At 47.0% G+C, this 25,801-nt stretch overlaps 1 protein-coding gene across 2 annotated transcripts in view; it reads right to left on the reverse strand.

Annotated features, from left to right (window-relative positions):
- The window catches only part of pxb (putative Hedgehog signaling attenuator pxb), a 508,778-nt gene that overhangs the window by 106,704 nt on the left and 376,273 nt on the right, over positions 1 to 25,801 (reverse strand). The window contains exon 1 of one of the 2 annotated variants that reach the window (XM_033468231.2): positions 17,667 to 18,325. The exons of the other annotated variant lie outside the window; for it this stretch is intronic. The gene's annotated coding sequence lies outside the window, so the exon portion shown is untranslated. Of the gene's footprint in view, positions 1 to 17,666; positions 18,326 to 25,801 lie in introns of those variants that run through there. 2 annotated transcript variants of the gene reach the window in all.

Consider the following 25,801-nt stretch of genomic DNA (forward strand, 5'->3'; position numbering starts at 1 on the left):
GTCTGCATGAAATGCAACTGGAACTAATTGCGATTTATTTTCTTCCTGAAATAATTTTGATAAGGTATACATAATCTAAACATATATTTGTTAGTTTATTTCGATCTTATCACTATGTTAAGTTTCATCTATCCACATTTGCCAATGCAATTTGTAAATGCAAAAAGTCCGCAGTCCACTCGTAACAACGTCAATCGATCTCGATAAAATGTAGAAAAGGTATTTTTCAAATTTTCGTTATAGCCTCAGGCAAGAAGGTTGAAAAAAGCAATTACAATTTTCGAGAACAATTTTGTGGTCATTGTCTGGCGAACTGGTCCAATCTATCTGAAAAAAATTCAAATCATTCAGTCCAGTTTTCAAAAAGTTATTGCGCTTTAACAGGGGCACGAATACTTTTGTCCTCCATTGTACTTTCAAACGCGCGAGGTCCCCGAGAACGCAGTGGGACTAAAAATGGCAATATTCGAACCTCGATGGCAGGCCCGTCGATCACCGAGTAAGATCGCTTTTACAACACTTTCGAATCGCTGTAAGGAATCGTAATGACACTCGAACGCCTCCGCGATTCCCTCGAAACCACAAAAGTCAGGGCTTCTCGAGGTGTTGGGGCGTCGGGCGTAAGGACGCGTGGGAGAGCAGGCGGTCGCGTTAGCCGCGTTCGCGCGCGCGTCACACATCCGGTAATTTCATTATGAAAATCCGGACGAGACCGCGTGTCGTTCGGCGAGTGCACGTCCGCGAGTAACGGCAGCCTGGAAAAAGAACGAAACAGGAGGTCTGAGCTTTCGCGAGCTGCGGGAAATTTCATAACGTCCGTAGGACACGCTGTCGCGCCGCGCCGAGCCCCGAAATTCATGGCGACCGTCGCGTAGTATCCTACGAAACGAATGTCGTCGTGGCTGGTATTTATGGTCGGTCGGATTCGTTTTAACGCGCTTGCGAGACGCGCCGCTCCGTTCGAGAAATCGGTCGGCGAACGACTTTCTTAGAGACCGAGCACTTGACGTAATCGAAATAGGACGAGAGAATGGGAGACAAAAGACGACGCGTGTGCCGGGAACGATCGTTGCAGTTTCTCCTGGCGGTAATGGTTGGCTTAGATCATCAATCCTCTAACAAAGGTTGCCCCAGAGTTACATCCGCGTAACGGTAATTAATGCGTGCACGGTGGCGTCTTCCCCCCCAAAATGGATCACCGTCAGCAGTGTTGGGAATATTTTTACAGCGAAATGAAAAATTTTGTGGAAGGGTTATTATACTACATTATATAAATAGTATAATACTATTATACTACTATTATTATACAGTTGGCATCACCTAACGAGATAGATGATTTTGACAAAATCGTTCCGAAAATGTACATTTTTTTCCTGGACTTGCTTCGACTCGAATTAGAAGCTATGAAATGCGAAATCTGGAGCGTGATCGAATTAATGTACCACGTCTGAATTGGAATTGGGTATTTTTCGAATTGTTTCGAATATAAATATTTATTTAAAATAATTATCCGAATGAGTATTTTTTAGTCGAATATTTTATTCGAATAACAATTCGAAGAGATTGTAAAATTATTCGCGCAATAATGCGAATAATTGTTGTTTCGATTTTAACGTAATTTTGTAATACATTCAGGATCAGTTCAAGTACGAGTACTTATACAAAAATTATAAAATTGCCGATTGCGATCATTTTCATTCAAATCGATTATTTTCCTTATAAATTCCTATAGGAATAAATTCTTACTCGAATGAAATGGTATTCGAACGAATTTTTATTCGAATAAAATCTAATTCCGAAACATTTGTATTCGATAGTGTCGAATAAAATTTGATTAATTAGTCGTTACTACCTCGTCCTCCGGACAACGTTTCGCCCAGTTGCAGTTTGCTCGTTCGAAATCTGGCAACGCCGTCAACGTATCTACAAAGTTCGTTAAAAACGTACCACCTTTGAGGCAACCTCTTACGAGATTAAAAGCAGCCATAGCGAAGGCCCCTTGATCACCGCGAGGGGATGTTTAGCCGGCAACAGAAAAATCTTGGCGAAACGAACGTTCGCGGGACGACACCCCGAACCCGCAGGGCGGTGCGGCGCCGCCAGCGGGAAACTTTAAATTAACTCGTTTTAATCCCGCGGAAAACTTAGCCGTCCCGCGAATCGCTCTTGTCGGGTTCTGACGTTAAGTAATCAGATTAGCTCGAACCAACCTCGGGAACGCGGCGGAAATTGCGTTAATCCAGTTCCGGGGGTCGTTGCCGCTCGAAACGTTTCGGCTAATCGTTTTAAAAAAGCAAATTTTCCCGCCGTCCATCGGTCGCCGGGCGGCCACTCTCTCTCTCTCTCTCTCTCTCTCTCTCTCTCTCTCTCTCTCAAGAGAGAGAGAGAGATCATCGCTAACTTTGCTACAAAGTCACCGGTAAGGAAGAGCCGGAGGTAGACGAGATTAATTTCGTGCGCCGCGCGAGGTATTCCGGCACGCGATCACGACGCGCCGAAGTTCGAGCATTAATTATCATCGTTAAGCCGTCGCGCCGCAGCGTCCGCTTCGTTGTTGCTAAGATCCATCATTTTGGACGTCGAAGGTTTCCTAGAATAGATTCCACCGAGGTTTTCAACTTTGATGCAACCGTGATATTCGATACAAGCGATCTCAGACCTTGAGACTAGACGCGATGCATTGTTCGTCGTCGACGCGTTTACGTCGACGTCGCGTCGGCCCCGTCCCGGCGAACAATCGCGACTCGCGATCAATTGTCGCGTCGCTGATATCGTTCGCAGCTGTCCGTGGAAACGGGCTTCCGTAACAGTGCCACGGTAATTCCGCGCGTACGGTCATTAGCGAGCCAAAGCAGGGAAAAGAGGCGAAACACCGAACGTTTTCCTGCTCGATTTGACGTATGAATAATTCGCCGATCAACGAGAGCTTTTCGCTCTCTGACAAGACCGGCTCGTGTTCGAAAACGAACGGATGGCCGCTGGATAATGGAAATAAAATGGATCAGAAGCTGTCTCATTGGACACGGCTGATTATGTTCCAGTATCATTCATTGTCCACAGGATCCCCGTAAAGCATGATATCACCGGACAAAAAGGACGTCTTTTAATTGATGCAGACAATTTTATTTCGAGTAAAAATCTTCCAAAAAATTCCACTTGGTGGAATATCAAAACACCGAGGCACCACACACACACACACACATTGGGATACATTCGATCAGCAGGTGTAGAACACCAAATACCAATATGTACGAAAGGCATCAATATACGCTCTTTACATTTTATGGACTGCAATATCTTCGCTGTTGCATCAACTTATCATTGTGCGAAGCACGTTAAATGAAACTTGTTATTCATTATCAATATCGAATTTCTTTACGATTGCCTTCGTAATGATATGCGACTGTATTGACAGTTCTATCCGAGAGTACGCCGTAATCAAAGGGTTAAGAGTAGAGCACTATCTAGCTCACGCCAATATCAGTGTTGACTCCCCGATATAGTCAGCTGCAATGCTTGCGAAACGTTGAGACAATTCTTCCAAAAAGATACAGCTTCCATCCGAAAATCTCAACAGTAAGACCTGCATCACGGCGGGCCGGGCAGTCTCAAATCTCTGATTCCAGCTCGATCTCGCTAACCGTGATCAGGAAAATCGAATCACATAAAAGAGAAAGGCTCTGGCCACTCGTAAAGGATATTAGAAATACAGGCGATACCGTTGATTCATTTCCCAAAGACTATTTGCTTGCCCGTTACGCGTCGCGGCGCGTGTCGGCGCGATCCGTTCGCAGGTAATTCCGCGCGTGGGCGCGCGTGAACCGCGAGCGAACAACGAGCGGACAACGGGCGTTGAGCATCGTATTATCCCGGTTAGGCGTCAGCTCCGCTCGAGTCCCTACCACGGTTTAAGCGATACAAACTGGAGCGACTCACGCGTCGGTAGCTGCGGCCGATACGCGCCACGAAAATGATCATCGTTGTTCGCAAACGGTCTCGCTACGCCCGCGGTTTATCGTTTCGCCGGGCGGATTCGTTTCGCTCGCGGAGATCCGCGAGACCGCGTCCGGGATTATGAAATATCGCGGCGTTTTCTTTCGAACGGCGCGGCGTTCTCCACCCACATCGTTCTCAATTTGTCCGCTTTCTCCGCGAGGCCAGTGTCCACCGGCAGCCATCAATTCCCGTCCTCTCGCGATCTTCGCCGGTCGACCCACGCCGGAGCGGATCCATTTTCGTCGTCGGCTTTGAAAGCTCGTCGACCATAGTGAATCCTCTGTGCGAATCCGCGCGGCTCGGGGCGATCCGCGCCCCGTGAAATCGCTCGAGGAGCTCGCGTATCTCTGCCCCAATTGCGGGCCGAGTGTCGTTCCGCTGGGACGAGTCTTTTCTCTCGCAGACGCGCGACGATCCTAATGAAAGGCTCCAATTACCACTGGAAAAACAAGAGCCCAGTAACGAACGAGAGCGCGATCGCGTTCTGACCTCGCTCGAAACTCGTGACGACGCTGTGTTGCAGCAACTTCTTTGTTCGAAGTTGCGGAAATATCGGATCCTTAAACTTTATCATCTCGAAGACTGTTGTCGGTTTGGATGGAGAAGTTAAAAAAAGAGTTCTCCATATTATTAGGAAATTGATTTTCCCGAGGCTCCGCAACGCCTGAACAGACGACAGGACGATAGGTCGGACCTAGTTTCGCTGATTGTTTCCCACCGCTTCAACGAAGACGATTCCAAACTGCCGAATCGTGGATTGAGGGAAGCAAATGTTTGAAATGAAGGTTGTTGTTCGAGTGTACCTTATAATGCCGAGATCGTTCTATTGTTGCCTCATTAAAAAAAGGTGAGCAGATGGAGTCGTCGCTTCCACTATACAATTGGGCCGGTATCGATCTGTTTGATACCGACACAAACACTCCTAAAAACCAATTAAAACGGTCGCCAACTATCATTGAACTTCGTATGTACCAGTCTGACCGGGAATTAGGGAGAAATGACTGTATTTCCAACTTTTATAACTATCAAAAGAAGAAATACAGTTTTATTTAACTCCTGTCGCGTAGAATCGATGCAGGAAATTTGTATTTTGCATATAAAGTTACGCAGTCTAATTGTTACTTTATACCAACGGTAACCAAAGCGTCGACCGCGTAACTATTCTTACGTTTATTTAAAAATTAAACTTATTTTTGGCTTCAGATTCCTGCTTTCCTTACAATCACTTAACACACACGGCGGTAGACCGTCGTCTATAATTTAAAAAAAAAACAGATCGCCCGTAGCGATCAAAAGTTTGACAAGCCTTGCTTTATACATAGATAAATGTAATGGGCAAATAAAAAATATTTCAAAGAAACGTACATCTGATCAAAAAACACCTTAGACACAGAAGTAACGCGAACGAGACAAGTAAAGAATATTTAAAATGAACGAACGTCTGGTCAAAGGACGCTTTACAGAGTACAACGAGTAAAAAATATTTTAAACAAACGAACAACTGGTCAAAGGACAGCAATTCGCGGGCAGAAGTAGACGCCGTCTTATTCCACACAAGCAGTATCTTTGTCTATGTAACACAGCGATCGCGGGGGAGTGAGGTCTCGCGCACACCGGGAACATAACTCACGCGGAAAAGACTCAAGGCGTCCTCATCTCTATGTTAATCTTCCCTTGGCCGTGGAGCAGCCGACGGCGGTGCTTGCTATAGCGACTCCTTTCTCCACGGACTCTTCTTTCCCACCTCTTCGCGGCTCGTTTATGCGAGGATCGTCGATTACCGGCCTCAACTCGTCGGACCACACCGAATCAAACGGGCTCGGGCCGTGTGCCGGTTTTGCATCGCGCGAAAGGGGGCTGGACGAAAACTCTCGGGGAGAGAACGACGACGCGAAACAGGCGTCTACCTCGACGACCGGTGTGTCGCTGAAATTGCCGATAAACGCCGGAGACAAGCTGCCGGATCGGCCGGTTCGCGCTGACGTCCGCGTAATTATCGAGTGAACACCGGCTGCTGTTATTACGATTTTATGGTTATTAATGGGGACAGTCCGCAGGCGGCCGCCTGTACGCTATTAGCCAACGAGACCGAGGGTGATCGTTGCCCGTTTCGGAAAGTCGAATCTTTTTCTTCGTTCGATTAAGCACTGTCTTGGGCGTACCTGCTTTAAGTAACGATTTCGGGATTGACGAGGCTATTAAGCCATTTTCGATGAAAATGTCGAAGGAATAAGCAGATCGTGCATGCCATATATGGATGTTTAACGCTGTTCAGAATCACAAGATTGGCCAATAAAGTCGATGCTCCGCCCATGTTTCTCGAGAAACAGTGTGCTGAGATTAAATCTGTTAGTGCCAGTGATAATCGCGACGTTTCTCTCGCCATTATGTATTTAATACTAAGTACGAGATGGAACTTCCGCGTCTCGCGTCTTCTAGAACGCCAAAATAAATAGAGAGATATTGTGGAATACAGTGACTAACGTAGTGCGAATTTTCACGGAAAGTAAAAATTGTCTTCACCAATTGCGAGAAAAATAAACTAACTAACAAGTTCTTTCCTTCTTCGATTACTTTAATAGATCGAAAATACTGCGTCGACATTTTTAAATTCCCTCAACGCGTCTGCTATTTTCAATTGCAAATTGCATTCGCCTAAACTAACCAGTCGAACTAACAAAATCTACCTATTTTCCTTGGTCGCTAAAGCTGCTAAATCATGCACGAGAAAAGATCCTCTCTCGAACTCAACCCTCGGGAGAGCGTCGAATAAGCAACGAAACAGGGAAGGATACCGATAATGTCGGGAGAATTATAGGCGACGGAACGCGTTTAGGCGCACGAAGGTTCCACGAAAATTTTTCCCATCCGATAAGGGTGGGCCGCAATTATTTCGGCCGAATTTTCGGCGGGCTCGGCTCATTACGATTATGCATGCAGCTGGGATCGTTTCCGGCCAGTATCTCAGCGAGAAAATTGCTCCGACGTGCGTAGGAGACGTTATTTATAGATGGACGACGGGAAGGGTGGCGGCGGCGCGTTTGCGAAACCCAGGGTCGGCGGAGGGCGCGGCCGTCATCGCGAATCCCGAATCCCGATTATTTCCGCAATAGCAACGCGCCGGCCAACCCTCCACGTGCGACTCTCCCGTTTGATTTCGAATCGGCCGCGACTCGGTTTTAATTAGGGACACCGACGGTTTCATAATTCCGGAGCCGAGTGCTCTCGGCAACCCCCTGTTCGCGATCAACGCGAAATCCTGGCGCCGCGGATCGACGTTTCCACGGCTCGCTTATGGGCCCGGTTGTTTATTAAATGTGCGAACGGCGCAGCACGACGCGACGCAGAGATTATGTTGCTTTTAACCCTCTATCACGTTCGCTGTATTTATCCGTCTGGGTCGAAAAATTAATTTTTCCGCCGATACACCGGCTTTGACAGCAAGGGTTGCTTAATTCGGCAGCTTGGTCGACGATCTTTATGCGAATTTCCGTTCGTGAAGATTATTTTGCAATTTTTCTTTTTCCATTAACCCTCTGCACTCGAAGCTATTTAAATTGAAAATCCAGAACACGTTTCGGTATTTTCATTTTACATGATTTATTGCAACGTATACATGTCAAATGGAACAGATCGGCACGTACAATGCTTGTACTTGTAACAGTTTCTTTTTTAATATAAACAAATTTGATGCTGTTAAAATTATTTCGAAACGCCGCACAGCAATTTTTATTAGCGTCTCGGAGCCGCAACTCGAGTGCAAACGGAAGGGTCGACACACATGCCGAATGTCGAAAATCAACTCCAAAAATTCCCATGCAAGCAAAATAAATTCATTAATGAAACTGAATCTGGAAAGTTATAATTTATCGTTGCCGATGATATTTTAACGCCGGCAATATTTTTGAAGAATTAATTTGAAAAAACTGTATGTAAATTCATGAAATAATTCAACATGTGCGAACATACACGCAAACCAAAAAAACAAAACAGCAACATCGATAACAACACATTTAATACAACAAATTTACATATAAAATATGTAGGTTTTTTAATTTTATTCGCATAGCAAACGCGATAATCCCTTCGTACACCCTCTTTTATTACTGATATTTTAACTAATCGATGTTTTATTCATTCGGCTAATCTCTCAACTGGATCGGGACGAACGACGCACCATCATTAGTTTTAATCCACGCACTTGCTAATTTAAGTAAAAAAATCGTGGTAATTTAATTTCCTAATCGAATCGGTATTGAAATGTTCATTTATACGAAACGAGTTAAATATGGCACAGCTTATTAAATAGAAAGAAAGTTCCTTTGTCCATTTTTTTGTTTTTCTAATAACCTTCGTCGGCACCATCGCACACAAGTTGTGTGTGAGCGGCCGTTAAAGCGTTAAAGAGAAGGTTTAACGAATTGTCCAACTTCTGCGTAATCGGATGCGGCGGTCAACAAAATGAAAACAGGTTTCCAATTGCAAGTACAAGCAAAGCGATTCAATGTACGAAGACACGTAATTGGACCCTTTCAATCTTACCGCTGCGCGAGAGAACTATGACGAGTCGGATCGAGCGTCGTTTGGAAGTCGGCCAAGAGTAGCAAGCGTTCCGCCCGAGGCATCGATGATTTGTTTAGCGGTATGACTAATCGCACGAAGTAGCGAGCAGAAAAAAGCACAAAGCTCGAAACTTTATTCCGTAATAGAGGCTCGCAGACGCGTTATTCTTTCCGGAAGTGCGCCCGCCAGGCGATATTTCACTCTTTTCTCGACGCCACGATCGCAGTCGATACTCCCACATGTCGCGCAGTTTGTCCCGTCTAATAAATAATAATGGTAATAATTCCTGCCGGATGGAAGAAACTTTCCCGTCCCTATCGCGCTACCTTTCTAGCACGGTGTCTCCGCGGGGAGTCGGTCGCCGCCATCACCTACAATACGAGGGTGGTAGTTCGGGTGGAGGGGGTGGGCGCAGAGAGGTAGACCACTCGAAGAGAAAGGAGGAGAGACAGTCCGGCGGTAGGACGTGAGATACGAAATTATTTATAAGGCCGACCAATAAGCTATCAGAAAGCTATTAAAAGTTTTCGCGATCCAGAAATAACCTTCGAGCCCGGCGATATTCTCCGGAGGGTGATCTCCCGTGCTCGTAACATTTCCCAAGATCCCCCGGAGCTGCACGTCGTGCTGCGACCGATGCGTGCCGTCTGACGCACTTTTTTCCTCTCTTTCTCTTTCTCTTTTTTTCTCGTCCCATCCCGACGTTTTCCACAGAAGGAAAAGAACATTTCCACCGGCCGCGCACAGCCGAGAGAACCGTGCGTTTCCCTGGACGTCCGGGCAACCCCCAACGAATCGGTGGAACTGCTATTTCGAACTCATCCCGGCAATTTTTTATCGGATTCCTTTGTGCCGAGGCGATCGAGTCTTCCGCGTTTCCGTTTCAATCTTGAAGATCGTTCTCAAATTTCCGGGGCCGACCTCCCTGCTCCGCTGCAAGAGGCTTCTCCCATTAAACGATTTTCAGCGTCGCGACGTCTCAACGTATTGCAATTCCCGATTCGCGACCGAGGACCTCCATTTTATATCGTTCGACAGGTTTCCAGGCTTTCGAGATTTCAGGGCGTGGGCCGAGGCGCGATGAATAATAATAAAGCCGGGGGACAGCGGTCGCTAAGAAACCGGTAAATTCGCTTTGGCTTAACGATCCGTAAATCTGCGGCCATCGGAAAATACGCGGGCCGCCCACGCGCTATAATTTTCCCGCGTAACGATCGCGAGAACCCGCGGACACGCGTCGTAAATAAAGCGAACGCGAACCAGGGCTTGTCAGGGCGACGAAGTTCGAGCGGTGGTTTAATTCTTGCGTTTGTAACTGTCCGCTCGTCCTCGGAATTACGGGTCCCAAGGATTTAGCGAGCGTTCCCACGGATTTTCCGATCGGTGGAAAGCTGCCATTCACATCGGTGTCTCGGAAACATTTTCATCGGTACTTGCCAATCGCTTCTATACGGGACCTCGACGTGTCAATTCGCGCAACGAAGCTTGCGGAACTTGATCGATCTAGAACGTATTCCTTTCAGACTACCCGAAACTTTGGAACCGAAGTCGTCAATTAGCATGAAAGCGAACTTTACGGCGAACCTGAACGAACCGGAGAGCATGCAGAATGTATTACTGGTTTGTCATAACGACAAACCTACGCGATTCCTTGTAACCGGATTGCCGGTATTCGTGCATTCGTGTTACGTACAGTAGCTCGCGAAAGTATTCGAACACCTTTTAAAACGGAATAACCTTTTTCGAACTGTACTAAATGACTTGAATTGTTTTTAGACGATAAAGGAACCAGTCTACTAAACGATGGCTAATCCACGAGACAATAACAAATGCATTTTCTTAATTTTGCTCTTACTCGGAGTGACAAAAAAAGTAAAATATCTCGTTCTTTAACCTTTTTATCTGAGCTTACAACAAACATTTAGAAACTGCCTTTCCAAGATCTCGGTAAGTCATGTGCATGCTGAATATTTGATCGAAATCGGTTAACCCAGAGTCGAGCTACCGTTGAAAAATTTCAAAAACTGCAGATTTTTTATAGCTTTTGGTCGAAAGTGTCAAAAATCGGGACAGAACTGCGATATAAGTTATCGAGATATGCGAAAGGCATTTTTTAAATTTTTGTTACAGGCTCAGATAAAAAATTGAGTCATTTAGTTCAGTTTTAAAGAAGTTGTTGCTTTTTAAAAGCTGTTCGGATACTTTCGTGAGCTACTGTACAAACGGCATCGAGTTTGAAGCAAGAAATTGGTACTAAAAATCTCATAATGTCTTTTCATCTATTCCGACTGATAATAACTTTCTATTTGACGACCAATTAGTTCCTGGCTGTTAATATTTTCCAGTTGAACGTGGCAACCCCTTCCACTGTAATACCGTGTCAGTCTCATTACAAAGACATCGAACATAATCAACTCAATCTGAATGTTATATACGCTTACTTCAAATCGAAATAAAATTCGACACTCTTCATTTATCAATATTTAAATATTTAAGCAACGGTTTGTTGTACAACTTATATAAGAATTTATCAGCGGCAAAGAAGTACTAGTCGACGTTCAATGTATAAATGTATCGAGTACTTGCAATCTAACTGCATGTATGATCACTTTTTCGATATTATAAATACGGACGTTTCTCGTAATAAGAAGAAAGTTACTGCATTGCGTAAAAAATGTGAACCGAAGAAAGTTTATATTAAAGGTTATCGGTATTCCAGTTTTATTGAAGAATACGAAAATTATAATGTGAAAAGAGTGCAATCAGAGAACTCGAATTTACGAAAAAAATCGCAAATATTTCAAAGCAATCCTAGAAAATGTTTAACCAATATTACTATTTCTCTCTCTCTCTCTCTCTCTCTCTCTCTCTCTCTCTACATTCAAAGAATGTTTAAAATAACTATTATTTATTATATTTACCCATTTCCTTAACAACATTATCGCTTCGCTCGAAAATATTAGAGAGACGAACAAATTAAATTTATTTCTCATCCGTGAATAAATCGAATCTGTTTCTTGTTCCTGAATAAATTAAATTTGCTTCTTATTCCCGAATAAATTAAATGTGCTCCTTATTCGCGAGTAACTTAATCAACGTTATTCGCGTTGTTCCGAACGTCAGTTGCCCAACACTGAAACGCATTTTATCTAAAATTGTGGGACGAACGCTTGCTTTCTTTCGCGTGTCCTCACGGTATCATTGATCTACATCAGGAGGAAGCAGATAACGTTAGTTACCGTGACAGGGGTGATACCGACAAGCACAGACCCAGTTCTTCGCATTCTGTCGCGGTTGACCGATCGCCGGTGCACTAAAAATGATTGATACGCGATCTTTCAATTACATTTGCGCCGGTCCCAAGAGATCGCGGGCAGAAAGGTCGCCGGGCGGCGATTCGAGATCGATCGGCGATCGTCCGTGTTCCACGGACAAATTTATAAAACGCATTAATCGGAGTCGCCGCTGCGCACCGAGTGCTCTCTAAATATTTGTCCTGTGACGAGTTGGCATCGATCCCCCAATGATACAACGGCCCAGAGTGTTTGTAGACACGCGGAGGAGACAGAGGAACGATCGGGGTTAGAATGGCAGCCGGCAATCTCGCAGGATCATCCCCCTCGGGCAACATCGATACTCTCGTCACGAGCGTGACAATCGCCGGACGCCGCGACGAACAAAAGTTGAACGCGACCGGTCCGGGGCCGGAGAGGGTGGGGCTGGGTTTTCGAAACTCTCGCAAAACTCTCCGGCCAGCCATAGAAACAATGTCCGGCATCCCCTTTCGCGGCTCTCCCGTTCTTGCCAGCAGCAGCGCAATTTGACGAGGGCCATTCGCACACGCCGGATTTCGTTTTCTGGAGTCGCGCGCGAAAGCTGCCGGTCGTCTCGCACACGAGAACCGTTTAATTCTCAACGGCGTTTCGCAACGAATTTAGGGGTTCCCGTACGGGGCGGGGGGGTCGGAAAGCCTCGGCCATTCTTGGTAACGGGCGCGAACCGTTCCCATTCTGACATAAGTTCACTCTATTTTCCAATATCCCAGTTTACCGGGAGAACGAGCGAATACGGCGAGGCGACTTGCGAGGAATTCCGCCGCCCCGTTAAATCCCGCTGCCCCCGTTACCGATATTGCGCCCCTGTTACCGCGAGCTGGCACCGTCCTGTATCTCGATTTCCCGTGGATCGGTATAATAATTTCCTGCCGCTCGGAAAACTCGGCTCGTCGATCGCGCGCGCTCGCAGGAGGAGAATCGCGACGAAAGGGAACGCAACCAGTCGCCGAAAACTGCTCTCCCGCCGCGCCGCGCCGCGCCGCGCCGTCACTAAACCACCCTCGTAACTTTCTTCCCGTCTCCTTTCGACCCCGCGCCCTCGCCCGAGCCGCGCTATTACACCCCCGGCGTATTCCGTCGGGAGAACTTTTGCACGCACGTGTTCCACGTTTCTCACCGGTGCTTTATTAAACCGAGACCCTCCTCCGCCGCGGAAACGGCTTCGAGAGTCAGGTATTCGGTGGGGGGAGGGGGGCAGGTGTCGGCTCGTGGATGTTGCGTTACCCTGTCGCGAAAACCCAACCCCGGCGACGCGATTCCCTTTCTCAACCGGTTTACGATCCCGAGGGCTGTAGTTGCGTCCGCGTGTGCGCTGGCTGGAACCTCCGGTTTTATCGGTCGTTAACTTTGCCGTGATTAGCGTCCTCAACCCCCCCCCCCTCTCTCACTCTCTCGCTCTTTTAACTGCCGCTACTTTACTTGAATCGGAATGAGACGTCGCGGCCGAAGGTCGATCCGGGCTGGAAACACGTACACTTCGCAGTTATCGTAAGGTCGTCGGGGTTGGGGCGGATTTGCTGTTCGGCAACTTTCCGAATCCTGTTCGAGACGTGTTTACGAAAATTGTTGCCGATAGACCTCTTGGAAGCCGGGCTCGGTGATCAACACGTTTGCGGGCGGCGACGACAGCTACTTTCTTTCGCTAATCGCTGTTCTAGGGGACTTAGTTATTTGGGGTGGGGAAGATGAGGTATCATCGTGTCGAGGTAAGCGTCCTTTGTGTTCGCGAGGCGATTCGTTATAGCTGGACTGCGGATTTTAGGGGCACAGAAACGAGTATCAATATATTAGTTTCGAACATCTTGAAATCGTTAAAAGAAGAAGGGAATTTCTGTTTGCCTCCTGTGGACCTTAAAATGGATACAAAATTTCGAAGAAACTCGAGGACATATTTAAAATAATAAGTTAACGAAGCTTAGGAAAATGACACATCGTGTAACACTATCTGATTAAAATTTTCAATCTGAATCATTGACACAATTGTAAAATAAAGGAAGAAGTATAATATTTAATATTAGTTTTACGGAGCATATAATATTATAATCATATATTTAATATATTTATATATTTATATATATATTACTATATATATATATATATATATATATATATATATATTTATTTATTTATATATATATATATATTTATATATATATTTAATATTAGTTTTACGGAGCTGTTTTATATTAGTTTACAAAAGTAAAAATAATACATTTATTCTGATCTTTAACAAGTGTTATTTGTAACATTTGCCGTAAGTAACATAACGTAAATTAAAAAATTAGTGACCCGTCATTTTAATGAGTTCCGTAAATCTACTGTTAACAATCTACTAAACTTGAACCCACCCCCTGTCAAGACACAACAGTTTCTAAATGTCAACATTATCGAGCCAGGCGACGCTGAAAGGTCATTAGAAAGTTACTAATTATCGTGCAATAATTGCCGTCGCTACAACTCGAATGTAATTCGAAGAAATCGTAGAACGAAACATAAAGTTGATTCTCGCTAAGTAGCGCCCGCGAGGTGCCTCCATCTGTCGCCGTTTCCGGACACTATTCACTGCCAAGGGCGCAGCCAAGACGACTGATTCGAGCGTGATCGACGTGAACTTATTCCGCCGATCGCGGGTTCGCGGCGATTTCGGTTGGTCGGCGAACGAAATCTTGCGGCTCGCTCGAAAGAGCGAGTACGGTACAATTTTCATCGGGGTAAAAACGCAGCGAGGCCGCTCTTTCCATCGGTCAATTTCAGATCCTGTCACTTCAGAGCGAACTGTTTTTGGAAATTCGAGCCCGATCGATCCGTTTCGGCTACAACGCTAGTCCGGCGTGCATCGCTCGTCGTCATTCGAACTTCGTATTTGATCGCGACCTTTGCCGGCGGAAATTGTTCCAGAGCGTCGAGTATCAATCGTTGCTCGGTTTTTCCTTCCTTTTTGCGGGGCTATTTTTTGTATTTATTTTTTTCGTCGAAATCGTTTCGGCGACGTCATGGTGATGGGGGGGGGGGGAGTGGTATTGCTACATCGGCACGTCTATGAAATAAAAAAAAAAGAAAAACGGATCGGATAAACAGCTCGGTCGGCGTGTGTTTTCGGAGAGTCGTCGCGCGAGTTTGGGCTCGCGCCTCGGAGCATCGTGAAAATAAACGGTGCGCCGCGTCCCGAGCAGAAAACGAACTACTCCGGACCACGAATTTTCACCGTGCAAACTCCCCGGCCATAAGTTCCTAATAACTGTCAGCGACAGGCGTGCCCGCTCGCCACCGAGTTCCCGGCGAGTTCCCGGCGGTCTCGAGATTATTTCTAATTTCATCCCCCGCGCAGCTGCGGCGACGCTTGTATTCTCGCGGTAAAACTTCTTTAAATCGATCCACGGCGATATCACGGCACGAACAGTATCGCGCGTTGCGACGTTCAACTCGTAATTTCGCAAATGGAAAGCCCGCTTTAAAGAACGGTCCGCGACCCGCTTCAGGGCAGTTTTCTGTCATGTCGCCGAGAACACTTTTCTTTTCCTAGGAAAACTACTGTATCGCGACAGAAAAGTGTTGCGGCATTGTTGCGCTACAAGCGTAGGATGTGCATCAATTCTATGATTTCTTGTGGGATTCGTTCGTCCAGGGGACTTTCCAAATATTTCTTCGTTTCACGAGACGATCGCTCAAACGAACGCACCGAAAAATTCCACGAAATTATAATAACCGTTTTAAATCATGCTTTCTAGATGATTATATTCTTCGATCGCATTCGTCTCGTACAAGAACCTCGCAACGAACATGAATTCCTAAATCAGGATACGGGCGCGGCGATCACGGTCAAATCGATTTCTAGCTGCAACGATGTACGAAACGACCATCACCACCACCACCGACGCACGCTTTAATAGTTTTCTCGTTCGCAGAGCTCCTCTAATAGAGATCTAATCCAAACATCCGTCAGCGCTTCAGACATTTGATACGCCGCAGTTGAAAGACTAACCCACCCGACTAGCGTACAATTTTTTCGGGGTAAAAATCACGTTTTAGTGGATGCTGGCTGGGTGAGCGCTCTTAATTACCGCGATGAAAATTCTCCATTACCGTGGTCAATCGAGAGTAAACATCGCAGCGATTCGGTGGAAATTATCCAACAGGTGAACGAACCACGGTAAGCCGGACGATAACTCGCGGAAAGGAAAATACGGAGCGTGGTTGCATGTGTATTCCGGCGCGTTAATCTCGCGACGCTTCTCGCGACCCGCCGCGGGTATCGATCCTCTCGGCGAACGAAAAGAACGAGAGAGGAAGAGAGAGAGAGAGAGAAAGCGTCGAGACTCTTTTCAATTCCTGTCGGAGATGCTTTATTTGTTTGCCCGACGCGTTAAGTTCCACGCTTCCCCGACGCGACTCGAAACGAGTAGACCGACGCACGCGGAATTCCTCTCGGCTCCGCTCGGAGCCCCGTTTCTCGCGCCACGCCGTTGAATTGAATCCGGACGCGGCCGAGCTATCGCATTACGCTAACCGCGGAAAAATCCGTGCACCGTGAATCCGGCGGCGTGGTATAACCGAAAAGACTTTTGCGTCGCGACAGGTTCGGGGGACGTTCGTTCAACCACACGCGCATCCATTTTTATGCTAGCCACGTTAAAGGGGGACACCAGGAGAGAGAGAGAGAGAGAGAGAGAGAGAGAGAGAGAGAGAGAGGAGAGATAACTCTCTCGCCGATACCTTTCGGAATATTCACTCGGCAAAATTCTGCTCTCGCCGAGAACTCACAAAGGAATCCCGCGCGGACAGATTTTCGAGGCGACTCGATCCGACGGCGCAAATCCAAAATCGATACCCCGCCGGGTCACTTTCCACTTTTACGATCGGAATCATATCCGGCGGAACAGCCGGTTTCCAGGAGCGTATCCAGGATAATCCTCTTTCGCGGAAAAATCTCGCGGGACCGCGCGCCATGTGCCGAATGGAGTTATATGTATATCTGGACCCCACGTGTCCGCGGCACGGTGTACGCGCTCTCGGTAATTTCCACTTTCATCCGCCAAGCAACGCTGAGAGAATTCGAACGCGGCACACGGAAAATTCCTATAGACTGCGATCGGCGTAATTTGTGCGAACACTTCGCGGAAATTATCGAAGATACGAAAGAGTGGACCGAACGAATTTGCTGTCCGAACGATCTCGGACAACTCGAACGAAACGTATCTCGCGTAACAGAACACTTTCGTGGGAGACGACGAACTGCACGATTTTTGCACACACTTTGAACGATTAGCAAGGAGATACGAGAGAGCGATCGTCTTGCTGGCCCAGCGATCTCGGACAATTTAAAGAAAACACGTCACCGATAGAACGACGAAGAATGATTTGCTTCCTGCAGGGTCAATGTCTTCCACCCCTAGCCGACGCAAGCTGATTAAAAAGTAACAACGGACAAAGACCTTTAGCACTCGAATAGTTTAAGACGCCATCGGGGAAAGTTTACAGCTTAGTCATACACGGCCCAACCGAAGGGTGTTATCGTCAACACGATAAGGGCAACGCTCTGACACAAAAGTTTCACCAGAGTCGCACGAAGGTTTCCGTGCCCGGCTGGCACGGTCAAAAGAGACAAGCAAGCCCACGGGCGAAAGCTCCGGTGCTCCAAAGAGCAACTCCGACCCTAAAGGGGCAAATCCTGTCGTTCCAAAAACACCAGTTCCCGACGCAGATATCCCGCGATCGGAAGCGAAGTTTCGCACGCGTCGACGAATTCTGCGGGCAATGTGCAAAGTCGCCTACCTCAAGATTTCTGGCGACACCTTGCCGGTCTGCTAGCAGCACATTTCCCACCTTGGCACACCACTCGTATGTCACAGCGCGAAACAATAATTTTTTATGCAGAAACGGATCCCGCTAACTTCCCGTTTGCTTCTTCGCTGCTCACTTCGGCGTGCGTGTCGGCCGACGTGTCGCGGTCATCCGCGATGATCTTGATCAGCGTCGTTCGACCGGTGTAATCGCTCGATCCTCCCTCGGAGAACCTCGATGGTGCGACGAGGATCCTCTGCGAAGTCGCGGCGAGTAGATCGAGCGACCGCGAGATCGAGCCATACGCTGTTCTCACGAGCACGGTAATCCAGGGGGTAACTACCACTCGTAGTCGCACTTGACGATCACTTAGCACCGATTGCACCCCGCGGAACCTCACTGATCCGACGAACTAACTCGGCTGCTCCGAATCCGAACTAACTCCGATTTCGGTGTCTCGAACTGGGATCCAACGGCGCGGCACCGAACACGCGTGCGAACGGGACACACCTCGACGGATGGACATCCGAGAGGACACGAGAGGACGAAACGTTCTGTCTCGTATAGAGAGAAGATCCTTTCGTAAGAAGGTGCACGCGGTTCTCTGCGTCCCCGTAAACCCAAAGTGACAACGCTCGCTTGTCGGCGGCGCGCGGCACACTGTTGCTCACTGCTTTCGCCCGACCGCTCCGAGGCTCCGTTTCGTCTCTGCCCCCACCGCCGCACCCTCCCTACGATCCTCTATCACGTTGCCAGCTTCCCCCTCCACCGACCGAGCCATCCCCTCTCTACGGTCGCTGCGCTAGAGTTTCCCACCCTCTCGGTCGCCTTTCTTCGCGGGTACGCGAGCAGACTAGCAGACTTATTTTACAGGCGACCGATAGAGAGGGTTGGACATCGCCGTGGGGTGGGGGAGCGCGTGCGGCTAGAGAGAGAGAGAGAGAGAGGGAGAGAGAAACGGAAAGGACGACTTCGTCCTTTTAGATTTTGGAGCGCGCGAGCACAGAAAAAGGAAACGCGCCGATTGGAGGGTGAGACCGAGCAGGTTCCGACGCTTCCCTGCATCATGGTGCCCTCCAACGTCCCGGCCGCGACTTACCCAAGGGTGTTTCGTGTCGACGGGCTGACACAATGCTGGGCGCTTGAATGACAGGACTCGCCGTGACGGGGTAATTCCGCGGGGGTTGCGATGGGGACAAAGTCGTCGCGAGAAGTCACGCTTGCTACTGTTGTCTGTTATCCTGGAACCGCTTAATGGGGTGCAGCCGCTGCAGACGTTCCTTGTACTTGAATTTCCCAGACAAGTAGATTTCCTTCCTTCACCTTGCTGCGCTTTTTGAAAGCGATCGATAAACCGAGCATTTCTTACGAGGTTTCCTGCTGTTCCGCTTCTAATTATCAGGGTTGTGGAACTCCGTTTAGCGTTACAGGTTATTTCGAACACTCTGTTAATCTCAGATAATTTATTGCTCGTACGACGACCATTAACACACACATTGAGAAAGAGAGAGAGAGAGAGAGAGAGAATAAAGGTAAAAAGAGGACATAATGGAACGACTCATAATATGTTCAATATTATATATATATATATTATTATATATTATTATATATTATTATATATATTATATATATGTATAATAATGTATGTCTTATATATAAAAGATAACAAGAACATCTTTTAGATCCGACATATACTAATAGATCTTCCAAAATACAATGATTTCAGAATACAATAACAATTTAGGAAGAGGAGATACGATTATTCGAGCCTTGCGTCTCGTTTTTATAATTGTTGACGATCGATAACTATAAAAACGAGCCGCAAGGCGCGAATTAAGGAGAAATTATTGTATACCGCACGCTATCGTACTACGTCCTCCTTGCAGTAGCGATTACTTCATTATCAACACTGCTGAATTGGTCGACACAGGGCGCAGTAGTCATTTCGTGTAATTCTGTTGAGGGGATCTCGCAGGGCGAGTTCGCATCGTTTTCTTTCAGAGCTTTTCGAAAAGAGCAATCGATAGACTCACGATTGCTATACAGTGGCGTTCGTAACAATCTGTTATCAGGGAAGTGTCTAAAAGAGGGGCGAGATTGCGATCTGCAAAAGGGTGCGTCGACGGCGATTTTAGAGATAAATCAAGTTTGCACCCTTTCCCTTTGTGTCGCTCTTCAAAGAGTAGTCGGTCGCCCGAGGATTTTCGTAGCAGTCGATGAGAGTAGCGTCCGACTAACGGATGCAATCGCAGAGCTCGTCCGATTCTTGTCGCAATATTAATAAAAATGGGTCCGCGATTGCGATCAACAATAGCCGTCTCATCTCTCGCAACTGCATTCTTCAAGAGGAACGCGAGGCTAATGGAGGATTCTCGAGCAAATTAGCGGGAAGATAGTGGAACGTGATTATTTTTAAAGGCTCGCGTGCTTCGCGCAGCGTGAACACGCGGTTGACTGTTATCCGGTCTCGTTGCGCGTGCACGGGAAACTGGATTAGAGCGTGGCGGCGGTACGTAACGGAACATCCATCTCTTTATCGTCGCGACGAGATCGGGAACGTTGCGCAGCGTGAAAAAGCAACGGAACTCGTGGGTGGGATATGGGTCGCGAGACTAGCTGTGCGGTCCTGCGATCGCGAACGACTAGATACGGGAACTGGGACTGCAATCTGATTACAGGTGGTCCCGCGGACACGCGATAGACTGTTACGCGACCGTTGATTCTTTCCAGAACGGTTCGACAATAAAATTTCAAAGAGAATTCAATGCCTAGATACGTACATTCGATTTTATAAACGTCAGCAACGATGTTCGGATATCCTTCTTGTTGGCATATACAACGACACACACACACACACATACATGTCTACATAGGGGCAATAAATACAGGTACAAGCGCGAGCTTCTCGGAGAAATACGTATACATTAGGATTCTTTTTTACCTGGAATTTACCTAAAGGAATAGTGGAGAGGGCAGCCTAATTGCATCTAAGGACCTCAGTATAAAAGGACTGCACGTTCCAGTTCAAGACACCTCCCAGAGGACTACAGAGGCGTTCATCAGCCTAGAAGACGATCAGTCAGACAGTATCTCCGCGACTTCGCATACAGTTACTCTTCTTCACATAAAGTACATTTTGTATCACACATACACGTATTATACATTTTATATCCGCTAGGTGCTTTTTTAATCACTGTATTATATTCGTATTGTATTATTAGCAAATAAACAATCACAAATTCCAACACTTCTTTTAATGTTATTCTCAATATTCTTAATTATTTCTTCTAACGTCTTCTCCGGGTCGAAAGTAACAATTCCCGCTACTAAGCGGTAATCTCGGTTCAATGTCAAATGACAATGGAATCATGCTCTCTTGAATGTCCGACAATGCCAAGCTTTGGGCATTTGTCCTACAAGTGCATAATATCCGCAATGCACTGATTAGCCCCAATTATGCTAGACAAAGGCGCCTTAATAGGGAACAGTTCAATATCGCGGACGACTCGTACCGAATTTCCCCGAGTGTCCCGCCTCCCTGGCCTGACAAGTGGCGCCTCCTTTACTTTGCGGCGACTTTTCCAAACGTATTAGCATTTTTCTCCCGCATCCTGCCTGTCGCCGCATCAGAAAACTATTTGCATTTCAAAACTGTCGGTCCTGCACAAAAACATATTTCAGCAAACGTTCGACAACTGTCTTCAGGAAATTGTAATCTTCCACCTCGATCGATGGATTTCTCTGTAAAAATCACCGCAGTCCGCGGGACCGACGTTTCTGTATCGTCGCGTTGCTGAATACAGTAAATTCTCCCTAATTGACGCTCAGATTCTGCACGAAGATGGACAATTTGGGAAGAGAAGATACGATTATTCGAGCCTTGCGGCTCGTTTTTATAATTGTTGACAATTCATTTCCGTGCAGAAAATTCAAGCGTCGATCGCAGAGAATTTAACTGTATTTGGAAAGCAACGGCAACGGAGAAGCCCCGGTCAGTGAATGAACCGAATGAAATCAATCTCTGCGCCGGGATAATGTCAAAGGTATACAAGCAAGTGGATTCTGTCGTCTTGCTGGTCCAGCAGTCACTAGCTAAACCGGGCGCATCACGCTCGGTCAATCATCTCGAATATGAACAGTTTCCGCGGATCGCGGCAAGCCTCGTAGCCCCATAGTCCCGTAGCCCAGCGGCGTGCGGCACGGTGCGGCTCGGCGGTCCGCTTTGTGCCACTGGGCAAACACTTAGCCATAGCGACGTACTCCTCCGCGCATAAACGCAACAAGGCGCACGCATCGCGAAAATGCAGTCGGAATTGCCGGCTATGTTCTACAGCCGTAGCAGCGCACTGGATGGAATTAATTAAACGTTCCTTCCCCCGCCTGCAGCGTGGGTGTATTTACCCGATGGGCTTTGAGGATCGGATTGCAGGCGCCCCGTGAGAGAAGGTCCCGTCGCTTGTTCCCTCCTCCCTTCAGAACCGTTTCTCCTCTCTCTCTCACTCTCACTCTCTCTCTCTGTCTCTCTTTATCTCTCCCTCTCTCTCTCTCTCTCTCTTTCACTCTTCGCCATCAGAGGCTTTCCGTCTGGTCGCACCCCCGTTCCCACACCCCTTGTGCCGTCCTTTTCTCTCGCAGCACGCCGCGGCGCGGCGCGCAGTGGGCTGCAAACCCGTTTATCGTGTCCAAAATTATTTCAGTGTTATTGCAAGATTCAGGTCATAATATGGTAGGTCGTTGAATTCGTCTCGGCACCGACTAAGGTATTACGACGTCAAAAAAATATACCTGTTAACCCTTTGCAGCCGAATGATGACTCTAAGATACCATTACAGATGCTTCTATCACGTTCGAAAATAATTTTAACGTTATCAAATTTGTTTATATTTTTTAAAAAACTGTTAAAAGTGTAACTGCTGCACGCGTCACGAAATTCAATTTTGTATGTATGAGAAACAATATGTATGAGACTAAAGTGTTATCGGTTAATGAAAATGACCCTGAAATGCGCAATCCGTTCGCATGAAAACATATACAGTTCCATCGAAAAGAAAACAAGGCCGTCCTGAAATCTCGAAAGCAGGTTAATTTTCATTTGACACATTTTTTTAAACGGACTACGTTACGTGCGTCATTTCAAATGAAACGCCCTGCATATAAAGTATTAATAATTAAAATCCGTTGGTTACGAATTTTTATGGTACAAGGTTTCGTTCCGACTTTCGTCGCCGCACATGTAATTGTTTAAAATCGCTGATATTTTGGATTCTGAAACTTTGTCAAGGTTACCAATAAATGCGTAAACAGTTATCTCGTAATGTAACAGCTGAACAATTTAATTTTGAACACGATAAACGGGTTCGCAGCCCACTGTTCGACGAGCCGCTTCCGCGCATCGGTATTTCGAGACCCGGCGGGGTCTACCGGCGGATATCCGCAAATACCGCGAACGAGTATTTAGAAATCCTTTTCGTTCGGCCGATGGATCGCGAAGGGAAGCGGTCTGCGCGTCGGGAACTTCAAACGAGGACCCCGACTCTGCGGAACAGGTTCGCGTCGAAAACGTTCCATTGTGGTTATTGTATTGCCGGCGATATTGTGCCGCTGGACGCGCGCGCTCGCCGATGCGGACCCGGGGGTGGGACCGGGACCGCAGACACCGATTCGGAAAAAAAGAACGCGGCGGAAGAGGGTGCGGGGAGGTGGGCTCTCCGATCGCGGAGATTATTCGTCGCGGACGCCGGCGCCTACCGGCGACAGCTTTTCTGGAAGCGCTCCAAGCGCGGCTTGTTTGCCGAACGCCGACCCGAAAGGTGATGCAGCGAATTTTCCGAGTGTTTGCTAAACATCCTCCGGGAGGTTGTCGCGACGCCGAGTGGATCCTCGTCGACGGCTACGAGACGGAAAGGCGTTAATGCATTCCGTGAGAAAGTGGACGCGGCCGCCGCCGCGCGGAACACGGAACGCGTCCTGTGTAGCCGAGGATCTGTTTGGGCTTCGACTGGCGGGGCCTCAGGATTCTCCTTTTCTCGCGATCACCCGTTACGATTGCGCGTGTCGTTTACAGAAAATTTTGCAAGGTCCGAAACGTGAAATTCGATACTGCTTTAATCTGTATTGGTTTTCGCCTGACGCATGATGGGACAGAAAGTATCCAAGTGCGGCGAAGAACATTTTTTAACTCGAATCGTATATTTATGTCCAACGTTTTGATTTTCTTCAATGAGGCTTTATGCAGGGTGTTCCAGAATTATGGTATTTCCAGGAAATGTGGGGTACCTGAGATCATTTGAAGTAACTTTTTCCTTGGCGAAAATGGAATCCGCGGCTTTCTTTACGAGTTATTAACGAAGAACGCTGACCAATGAGAAGCGTTCTCGACTAGTGCCAGGCGGCTGAGCCAATCAGCGGAACTGGGCTTCCACCAGTCGCTGGCTCGGCCGTCTTGCGCTAGCTGAGCTCGCCTCTCATTGGTTATATTAGGGTTATATTAATATAACCGAGAGCCAGCCGAGCTCTCCTCTCATTGGTCATTGGTTTTTCGTTAATAATTCGTAAAGAAAGCCGCGGATTCCATTTTCGCCACGGAAAAAGTTACATCAAATGATCTTAGGAACCCCTCATTTCCCGGAAGCACCATAATTTTGGGACACCCTGTATATCATGGGGTCTTATTAACTCTTTGAGGCACAAGATTTCAGAAAATAAAATAGACCCATGTTGCACAGAAATTTATTGCGTTTTAAGTTAAGCAAAATTAGTATATTTTTTATTAACAAAGGAATTACAGGATCTTCTTGTTAATAACATTTATAAACAAAAATAGAATTATAAAATACACATATTGAATATTTGACCGAGTTGGGCATCGTTAGTAGGCGATTAATTTTTTGTCCAACACTGTTACACATGCGTAGTTTGTAATTATGTTTTTCTAATTATGTTAATTACTTAATAATTATGTTAATCCTTTATCGTTATATCCTATTAACAGTAGTGATATAATAGATTATTCTTAACGGTATTATTACATCCAGATATGCTACCAATTCCAAATCAACAATTAATTATCTCTATCGACCAACGATTGACGATTAATTTCATCAATCGATTAATTCGCACAAAAATACGGAGGAAGAATGTTCGGCTGCTTATTCGACCGAACAGGTTAGCCGGATGAAATTTGTCACAAGATCGGCATAAATTAATTGAAATCGTAATGAAACAAACGAGACAGATAATCGCAGTACAACCGCAGCTTTGACGCGTCCTAAATCAAACCATTCGTTACCTATCTTTCATCCACTTCATCCACTTCATACGTGTCGAAAGATGTGTACTCAGCTATTGTTAGATCTTTTCGTCGATGCTGGATAACTGGTGGCCGCTAATGTTCTTAGGGGAGGGACGACTAAGACGACTAAGAGGGACGACTAATGCCCTTCTCTCTGACTTCTTTTTTTCAAGCCAGTTCGTCGATCGAGGCGATCAAAGTCGGCGCCGAGTGCCGAATCGAAATCAGCGGCGCCGGTTAAGAGTTTTAAAGACGAGCAAATATGGGTTCGGAGAGCGGCCGAGCCCTGTTCGTGGATCCGCTCCGCTTCGCGCCGCTCCGCACCGGTTCGCAGCGCGGCGGGTGAGGATTGCGCAGTCTGTTTGCCAGGGATGATGCATCGTTCGACAAACACCGGTAATCTTCGTCGGGTTTTCGGGCGTCAGAAGTTTGTTTAACCTTCCTCAAAAACACGCGGGAGATAGCCGGTGTATCTAGCCGGGCAAATAGACCGAGGAACTTGTCGTATCTCCGGCGAAGAGCGGTTCTACGGGAAAACACGCGATAACCACCATGGAACCTAAAGTCCGTTGCTCTCCGTCGATCGGCCGAAGGCCCGTCGATAAATCGCTAATACCTGCGCCGATATTACAAGCTAAACATGCCGAACAACCGAACCGTGTCTTCGATGGATGCTGCTCAGGTATGCGCCACCGCAGGCGCCCTCGAAAATCCTGGGATCTGGGAGCTTTTAATCTTTATGTGCTCACCTGTCCACAAACACACCAGGCTACAAATTCCGACAAAATGTTTGCGCGTCTGCTGCGAAAGTCACGGGAAATCCTTTTGTGCTCCG

Source organism: Megalopta genalis, chromosome 2 (genome assembly GCF_051020955.1).
Source record: "Megalopta genalis isolate 19385.01 chromosome 2, iyMegGena1_principal, whole genome shotgun sequence".
In the NCBI taxonomy this organism is placed as follows: domain Eukaryota; kingdom Metazoa; phylum Arthropoda; class Insecta; order Hymenoptera; family Halictidae; genus Megalopta; species Megalopta genalis.